At 51.1% G+C, this 8,127-nt stretch overlaps 1 long non-coding RNA gene across 1 annotated transcript; it reads right to left on the bottom strand.

The window, feature by feature from the left end:
• Window positions 1-3,763: 3,763 nt before the first annotated feature.
• Window positions 3,764-4,297, bottom strand: LOC309658720. The gene is made up of 2 exons (XR_014262384.1): window positions 4,259-4,297; window positions 3,764-4,211 (listed from the first exon to the last, which is right to left on the bottom strand). It is a non-coding gene; the product is annotated as an uncharacterized lncRNA (long non-coding RNA).
• Between the last annotated feature and the right edge of the window lie 3,830 nt (window positions 4,298-8,127).

The following is an 8,127-nucleotide window of genomic DNA, read 5'->3' as shown; positions in this document are numbered from 1 at the left end:
TCTAGAGCGTGGCAGGATGAGCTCCACCCCGGCCATCGAAGCACCCGGCTTAGCTAGAGAAAACTCCTTTTCTTCCCAGAGCCATGCCTACAGTGGCTAGTGGCCTGTCAACAGCAGTCAATTTCAAGTAGCTTCAAGGCAGCATGAATGGAGCTTTCAAAATGGGAAAGCAAGGCTAGTTCCATCAGGCCCCCATTTCCACGGGCACACGCAGCATACATCCCTGTGCTTTCTAACAAGTCCAAACAGACACAGGTGACCCAGTGGTTCCTTCCCTGAATCAACTCCTCGAAGCTGGGTGTTCTGCAAATAGCGAACTGTCTCAACCAAGGATCGCCCCAGCTAGGCCTCCGGGCCCATGGCTCTTCAAAAGCCTGCAGTGTTACACGAGGACCTGGGCTTTAGTTGCAGTCGGAACGCAGGCTGACATTCTCCTGGAGGCAGGGTGACTTCAGGCAGGGGGTCCCAGATGGAATGCGAAGCCGAGGGTTATTCTCAGTGCAGCTCAGACTAGGGTAATGAGGCAGACTTGCACGGAATGTTGGACCTGCTAGAAAGGTGTTCGTCGACCTGTGGGAGTGTTGAGGAAATCAAGCTGTCCCAAGAAAGAGTGCAGTCTGTTGCCCTACACTCGGCATACACAGAGTGGCTCCGAAGGGCTACGGGCCTGGATGTGGCATAGCGGGCCCATGGGGGCCTGGGGTTACTCAGTGTTCTTGCAGGGAATAGGGTGCCCACGCGAGGCTCCTAGATGTCCTGCCAAGCGGACTGACGTTAAAATAATGCAGAGCAGGGGCTTCGCTTGTGGTGCAGTGGCTGCGAATCCACCTGCCGATGCAGGGGACGTGGGTTCGAGCCTTGGTCCACCAAGATCTCACATGCTGCGGAGCAACTAAGCCCGTGCTCCACAACGACTGAGCCTGCGCTCTAGAGTCCGGGAGCCACAACGACTGAGCCCGCATGCAACAACTACTGAAGTCCACGTGCCTAGAGCTTCTGCTCCACAACAAGAGGAGCCACCGCAATGAGAAGCCCGAGCACCGCAACGAAGAGTAGCCCCCGCTCGCTACAACTAGAGAAAGCTCACATGCAGCAACGAAGACCCAACACAGTAAAACAAAAATGATAAATTACATAACAAAATAAAGAACTAGATAGACAGATAGATAAACAAATGAATAAATAAATAAACTAACGCTGAGCAGGGGCTACGGCCTCCTGAAAACTGCAGCACGCCTCCGCTTCTGCACGGCAATTCTGGGCATTACCTCGAGGCAAGTGCTCACGCTGAGTGTCCCGTTAGCGCCACAGCATGGTAGGATGCTGGCTTTCTCCTCGAGCAGAGTGAATTCAGGTACGAGGTCCTCGAAGAATTCTAAGCACAGGGTTTTCTCATGGCAGCTCAGACGGGGGCCATGACGAACACTTCCATGGCACGTCGCACTGCCTAGAAATGTGGTCCTGAGGCTGTTCCGGTGCTCTGGAAATGTAGCTCTCCTTAAGGAACGAGCAGTGTGTTGCCCATCACTCGGCATACACAGAGGGCCTACGGGAGACCGACCTTTGGGCCTCGATGTTGCTCAGCAGGCCCACAGGGGTCTGGAGGTACTCACTGATCTTGGAGGGAAAATGATGCACACCCGAGGGGCCTAGGAGGCCTGAAAAGGGTACTTCTTTTAAAATAAAGCAGAACAGGGGCTTCCCCGGTGGCGCAGTGGTTGAGAATCTGCCTGCCAATGCAGGGGACACGGGTTCGAGCCCTGGTCTAGGAGGTTCCCACATGCCGCGGAGCAACTGGGCACGTGAGACACAACCACTGAGCCTGCGCCTCTGGACCCTGTGCTCCGCAACAAGAGAGGCCGCGATAGTGAGAGGCCTATGCACCGCGATGAAGAGTGGCCCCCACTTACCGCAACTGGAGAGGGCCCTGGCACAGAAACGAAGACCCAACATAGCAATCAATCAATCAATACATAAATCTTAAAACAACAATAAAACATTAAAAAAATAAAATACAATAAAGCAGAACAGCGACTAAGACCTCGTGGAAAGGGCTGCATGCCTCCATTTCTGCGCGGCTACTCAGGGACTTACCTCGAGGCCAGTACTCACGTTGAGTTTCCCTTTAGCTCTAGAGCGTGGCAGGATGAGCTCCACCCCGGCCATCGAAGCACCCGGCTTAGCTAGAGAAAACTCCTTTTCTTCCCAGAGCCATGCCTACAGTGGCTAGTGGCCTGTCAACAGCAGTCAATTTCAAGTAGCTTCAAGGCAGCATGAATGGAGCTTTCAAAATGGGAAAGCAAGGCTAGTTCCATCAGGCCCCCATTTCCACGGGCACACGCAGCATACATCCCAGTGCTTTCTAACAAGTCCAAACAGACACAGGTGACCCAGTGGTTCCTTCCCTGAATCAACTCCTCGAAGCAGGGTGTTCTGCATCTAGCGAACTGCCTCAACGCAGGAAAGCCCCAGCTAGGCCTCCGGGCCCGTGGCTCTTCAAAAGCCTGCAGTGTTACCCGAGGAACTGGGCTTTAGTTGCAGTCGGAACGCAAGCCGACATTCTCCCGGATGCAGGGTGCCTTCAGACAGGGGGTCCCAGATGAAATACGAAGCCGAGTGTTTTTCTCAGTGCAGCTCAGACTAGGGCAATGAGGCAGACTTGCACGGCATGTTGGACCTGCTAGAACGGTGTTCGTGGACCTGTGGGAGTGCTGGGGAAATCAAGCTGTCCCAGGAAATAGTGCACTCTGTTGCCCTACACTCGGCATACACAGAGTGGCTCCGAAGGGCTACGGGCCTGGATGTGGCTTAGGAGGCCCATGGGGGCCTGGGGGTACTCAGTGTTCTTGCAGGGAATAGGGTGCCCACGCGAGGCTCCTAGATGTCCTGCAAAGCGTACTGACGTTAAAATAATGCAGAGCATCGGCTACGGGCTCATGGAAACTGCTGCATGCCTCCGCTTCTGCATGGCAATTCAGGGCCTTACCTGAAGGCAATTGCTCACGTTGGGTTTCCCGTGAGCGACAGAACATGGTAGGATGCTGACTTTCTCCTTGAGTAAGGTGACTTCAGGTATGCGGTCATTGAAGAATTCTAAGCAGAGTGTTTTCTCATGTCACCTCACACGAGGGCCATGACAAAGACTTCTATGGCACGTTGGACTGTCTAGAAATGTGGTCTTGATGCTGTTCGAGTGCTCTGGAAATGTAACCCTAACCCTCTAACACTAACCCTCACCCTCCCCTTAACCTTAAACCCTAAACCCTAAACCCTAACCCTATCCCCAACCCTAAAACCCTAACGCTAACCCTAACCCTAAACGTCGTCCTAACAAAGGCCACGAACCTGTCCGTAACTCAGTCCCTGACACAATAGCTAACAAAGGTTCTGATGCTAGTCCTAACTAAGGCCCTGACACTGTTCTTAACTAAGGCCTTGAAACTACTCCTATCTCAGGTCCTGGTCATGTCTTTAACTAAGACCCTAATGCTGATCCTACAAAAGCCCTGATGCTGCTCCTAAGTCATGCCCTGAAAATGTCCCTAGCTAATGCCCTGACGTTAGGCTTCACTCAGGCCCTGTCGCTCTCCCTAAGTCAGCCTCTGACGCTGTCCCTACCTGAAGCCCTGACACTGGTTCTAAAGAAGGCCCTGATCCTCTCAGTAACTGAAGTCTTGACACTATCCCTAGGTTATTCCCTGACACTATCCCTACATGTTAACCTGACCCTGTCCCTAGCTAACCTCCTGCCTCTTATGCTAACTAAAGCCTTTATGTTGTGCCTAACTCAGGCCCTGAATTTAGTCCCAAGGACGTGATACTGTCTCTAACTAAGGTCTAGATGCTCGTCCTAAGTCAGTGCCTGATACTGACCCTAACTATGTCCCTACCCCTATTCCTAACTCAGGACCTGACACTGTACCTAACAGAAGGACCTGACACTAATCCTAACTAAGACCCTAACACTGTTCCTAACAAAGGCTCTGATGCTAGTCGTACCCAAGGCCCTGACACTGTCCCTAAGTAAGGCCCTGACACTCCACCTAGCTCAGGCACTAACACTGTCCCTAACAAAGGCCCTGACACTACACCTAACTCAGGCCCCGACACTGTCCCTAACTAAGGCCCTGACACTGTTCCTTACTAAGGCTCTGACACTACTCCTAACTCAGGCCGTGATACAATATATAACAAAGGCTATGATGCTAGTTCTAACTATGGCCCTGACACTGTCATAACTAAGGCCTTGACACTACACCTAACTCAGGCCCTGACACTGTCCCTAACTAAGGCCCTGACACTCCATCTAGCTCAGGCACTGACACTGTCCCTAACAAAGGCCCTGCTGCCGTCAATATCTAAAGTGCTAACACTATCCTGAGCTTATATCCTGACCCATCTCTTACTAAGATCCTGAAACTGTCCCTAAGTGAGCCTTGACGCTGTCCCTAAGTGAGACCTTGAGGCTGTCCCTAACAGAGGCCCTGAGAATGTCTTTAACGAAGAACCTAATGCTGATCCTACAGAGGCCCTTATGCTGCTCCTAAGTCATGCCCTGATACTGTCCCTCACTCAGGCCCTATAGATAGGCCTCACTTAGGCCCTGTTGCTGTACCTTAGTTAGGCTCTGATGCTATCCCTACATCTAGCCTTGACACTGGTCCTGATTAAGGCCCTGACGCTGGTTCTAACTATGTCCCTGATGCTCTCAATAACTAAGGTATTCACGCTATCCCTAACTCATTTCCTGACACTGTCCCTGGCCTGGAAGCTGACTCTGTCCCGAGCAAATGTCCTGCCCCTTATTCTCTCTGAATCCCTAATGCTCTCCCTAACTAAGGCCCTGACTAGTCCTAACTAAGGCCCTGACCCTATCCCTAACTAAGGCCCTGACACTACACCTAACTCAGACCATGACACTGTCTCTAACTAAGGCCCTGACACTACTCCTAACTCAGTCCCTCACACTGTACCTAGCAAAGGCTCTGATGCTAGTCCTAACTAAGCTCCTGACACTGTCCCTAACTAAGGCCATGCTGCTGTCAATATCTAAAGTCCTGACACTATCCTGAGCTAATTTCTGGACCCATCTCTTACCAAGTTCCTGAAATTGTCCCTAAATAAGCCCGGACGCTCTCCCTAAGTAAAGCCCTGAGGTTGTCTCTAACAGAAGCCCTAATAATGTCTTTAACAAAGACCCTGATGCTGATCCTAACTAGGCCGTTATGCTCCTCCTAAGTCCTGCCCTGACACAGTCCCTAACTCAGGTGCTAACTGAGAGAGTCCTCAGGTATTCCCTGTCGCTGTACCTTACTCAGTCTCTGAAGCTGTCCCTACATCAAGCCCTGACACTGGTCCTGAATAAGGCCATGACGCTGTTCCTATATAAGGCCCTGATGCTCTCAATAACTAAGGTCTTCACACTATCCCTAGCCCATAACTTGGCTCTGTCCCTAGCTAGTGTCCTGCCTCTTATCCTAACTAAGAACCTAATGCTGATCCTACGAAGGCCCTGATGCTACTCGTAAGTCATGCCGATACTGTCCCTAGCTAAGTCCCTGATGCTCGGCCTCACTCAGGCCCTGTCGCTCTCCCTAAGTCAGGCTCTGACATTGTCCCTACCCGAAGCCCTGACGTTGGTCCTAAATAAGGCCTGATACTGTCAGTAAGGTCTTGACACTATCCCTAGGTCATTTCCTGACACTATCCCTAGACCTTAACCTCATCCTGTCCCTAGCTAATGTCCTGCCTCCCATCCTAACTGAAGCCCTATTGTTCTGCCTAACTAAGGCCCTGACTAGTCCTAACTAAGGCCGTGACACTGTCTCTAACTAAGGCCCGGTAGCTGTCCCTAATATAGACCCTGCGGCCAGCAATAACTAAAGACCTGACACTATCCTGAGCTAACATCCTGACCCATCTCTAACCAAGGTCCTGACACTGTCCCTATGTAAGCCCTGATTCTGTCCCTAAGTGAAGCCCTGAGTCTGTCCCTAACTCAGGCCCAGACGCTGTACCTAACTCAGACCCTCAAAATGTCTTTGAGACCCTGATGCTCTTCCTAAGTCATGCCCTGACACTGTCCCTAGCTAAGGCCCTGACGCTAGGTCTTACTCAGGCTCCGTCGCTCTCCCTAGGTCAGGCCCTGACGCTGTCCCTACCTGAAGCCCTGACACTAGCCCTAAGTAAGGCCCTGATACTCTCTGTAAGTAAGGTCTTGACACTATCCCTAGCTCATTTCCTGACACTATTCCTAGACCTTAACCTAACCCTGTCCCTAGCTAATGTCTTGCCTCTTATGCTAGCTAAAGCCCTGATGCTCTCCCTAACTAAGGCCCTGAAATTAGTCCCAAGGCCCTGACACTGTCCCTAACTACGGCCTGGATGCTTGTCCTAACTCAGGCCTTCACACTGTCCCTAACTACGGCCTGGATGCTTGTCCTAACTCAGGCCCTCACACTGTCCCTAACTAAGGCCCTGACACTACTCCTAACTCAGGCCCTGACATTATACCTAACAAAGGCTCGACGTTAGTCGAAACTAACGCCCTGACACTGTCCCTAACTAAGGCCCTGCTGCTGTCGATAACTAAAGTCCTGACTCTATCCTGAGCTAACATCCTGACCTATCTCCTACCAATGTACTGACACTGTCCCTAAGTAAGCCCTGACACTGTCCCTAAGTGAGGCCCTGAGGCTGTCCCTAACTAAGGCCCTGATGCCCAGCCTAACTCAGGCCCTCATGCTAGACCTAACTCTGGCCCTGACATTGTCCCTAACAAAGGCCCTGACCCTAGTCTTACCTTAGGCCCTGATGTTTGGTCTAACTCAGGTTCTGACGCTGTCCCTAACTAAGGCCCTGAAGCTGTCCCTAACGTCAGCCTTGCTGCCGTCAATAACTAATGTGCTGACACTATCCTGAGCTAGTATCTTGATCCATCTCTTACCATGGTCCTGACACTGTCCCTACTAAAGTCCTGATGCCGTCCCAAAGTGTGGCCCTGAGGCTGTCCCCTTGAAGCCCTGTTGCTGTACCTAACTCAGGCCCTGATAATGTCTTTAACTAAGGCCCTGATGCTGATCCTAGCTAAGACCCTGACGCTAGGCCTCACTCAGTCCCTGACATTGTCCCTAACTCAGGTCCTGACTCTGTCCCTAACTCAGGCCCTGAAGCTGTCCCTAACTCAGGCCCTGACACTTTGCCTAACTCAGGTCCTGGCAATAACTTTAACTAAGACCGTGATGCTGATCCTAACTACAGTCCTGATGCTGGTCCTACGTCATGCCCTGACACTCTCCCCAGCTCAGGATCTGATGCTGTCTGTTATATCTTGGTCTCTCCCTCCCTAAGTCCCTGAGGCTTTCCATAACTATAGACCTGACACTGTTTCTAACTAACTGCCTGACTCTGGACCTAACTGATACTGAATAATCAGCCTCTCTGCACCGGTTCCGAATCAAATCTTGAGAACAGCGTTTTGGAAAAATAGAAAAGATTAGTTTTATCACTCTGCCAGCCAATGGAGGACACAGCAGGCTCGTGCCCTCAACAGCTGTGTGTCCCAATGCGGGAGGATTTGGTGTTTCAGAGCGATGGTTCAAGGGTGTGGTTGCTCATAAGGATCAGTGTGTATGCAGGGCCTGCACTCCTTTAATCTGGTCTCAGATAGTTTCTTGATGAGCTCCTCTGGAATGAAGAATGCTAACATCTTCCACTTGTTGGGGGTTTTAGTTCTTTAAGGAGCTCAAAGATATTGTTATGTGTATCCCTTGAGGCAGAACCAGGACCCTGCCACAAGGCTGCACTATTGTTTCTTGACTCTTCTTCCCTGTCTCTGCATCCCCTCACTTCCCTGATTAGCAACTGTTCGAATTTGCCCTTTGGAACTCAGGGAAGGTCCTGGAGTCTCTAGTCTATTCCCTACAAACAAGTTAGGAGGCACACAGAAAGGCTTGTGTGACTAGGAGACCACAGAGTCCCTCTCAGTTTCACTCCTCCTCTTCTGGATACTCCTCAATCTTGAGGAGAACAGACTTTTGACAAGAAAAGGAATAATCATTTCAGACTGAGACATTAATCATAAACTTGGCACAGGAACTCGGTTTTCAGGGGACTCGGTTTTAATCG

This window comes from Balaenoptera physalus (assembly GCF_965194825.1).
Source record: "Balaenoptera physalus genome assembly, chromosome: 3".
Classification (NCBI taxonomy): domain Eukaryota; kingdom Metazoa; phylum Chordata; class Mammalia; order Artiodactyla; family Balaenopteridae; genus Balaenoptera; species Balaenoptera physalus.
This window is presented reverse-complemented; position numbering and strand designations above follow the sequence as displayed.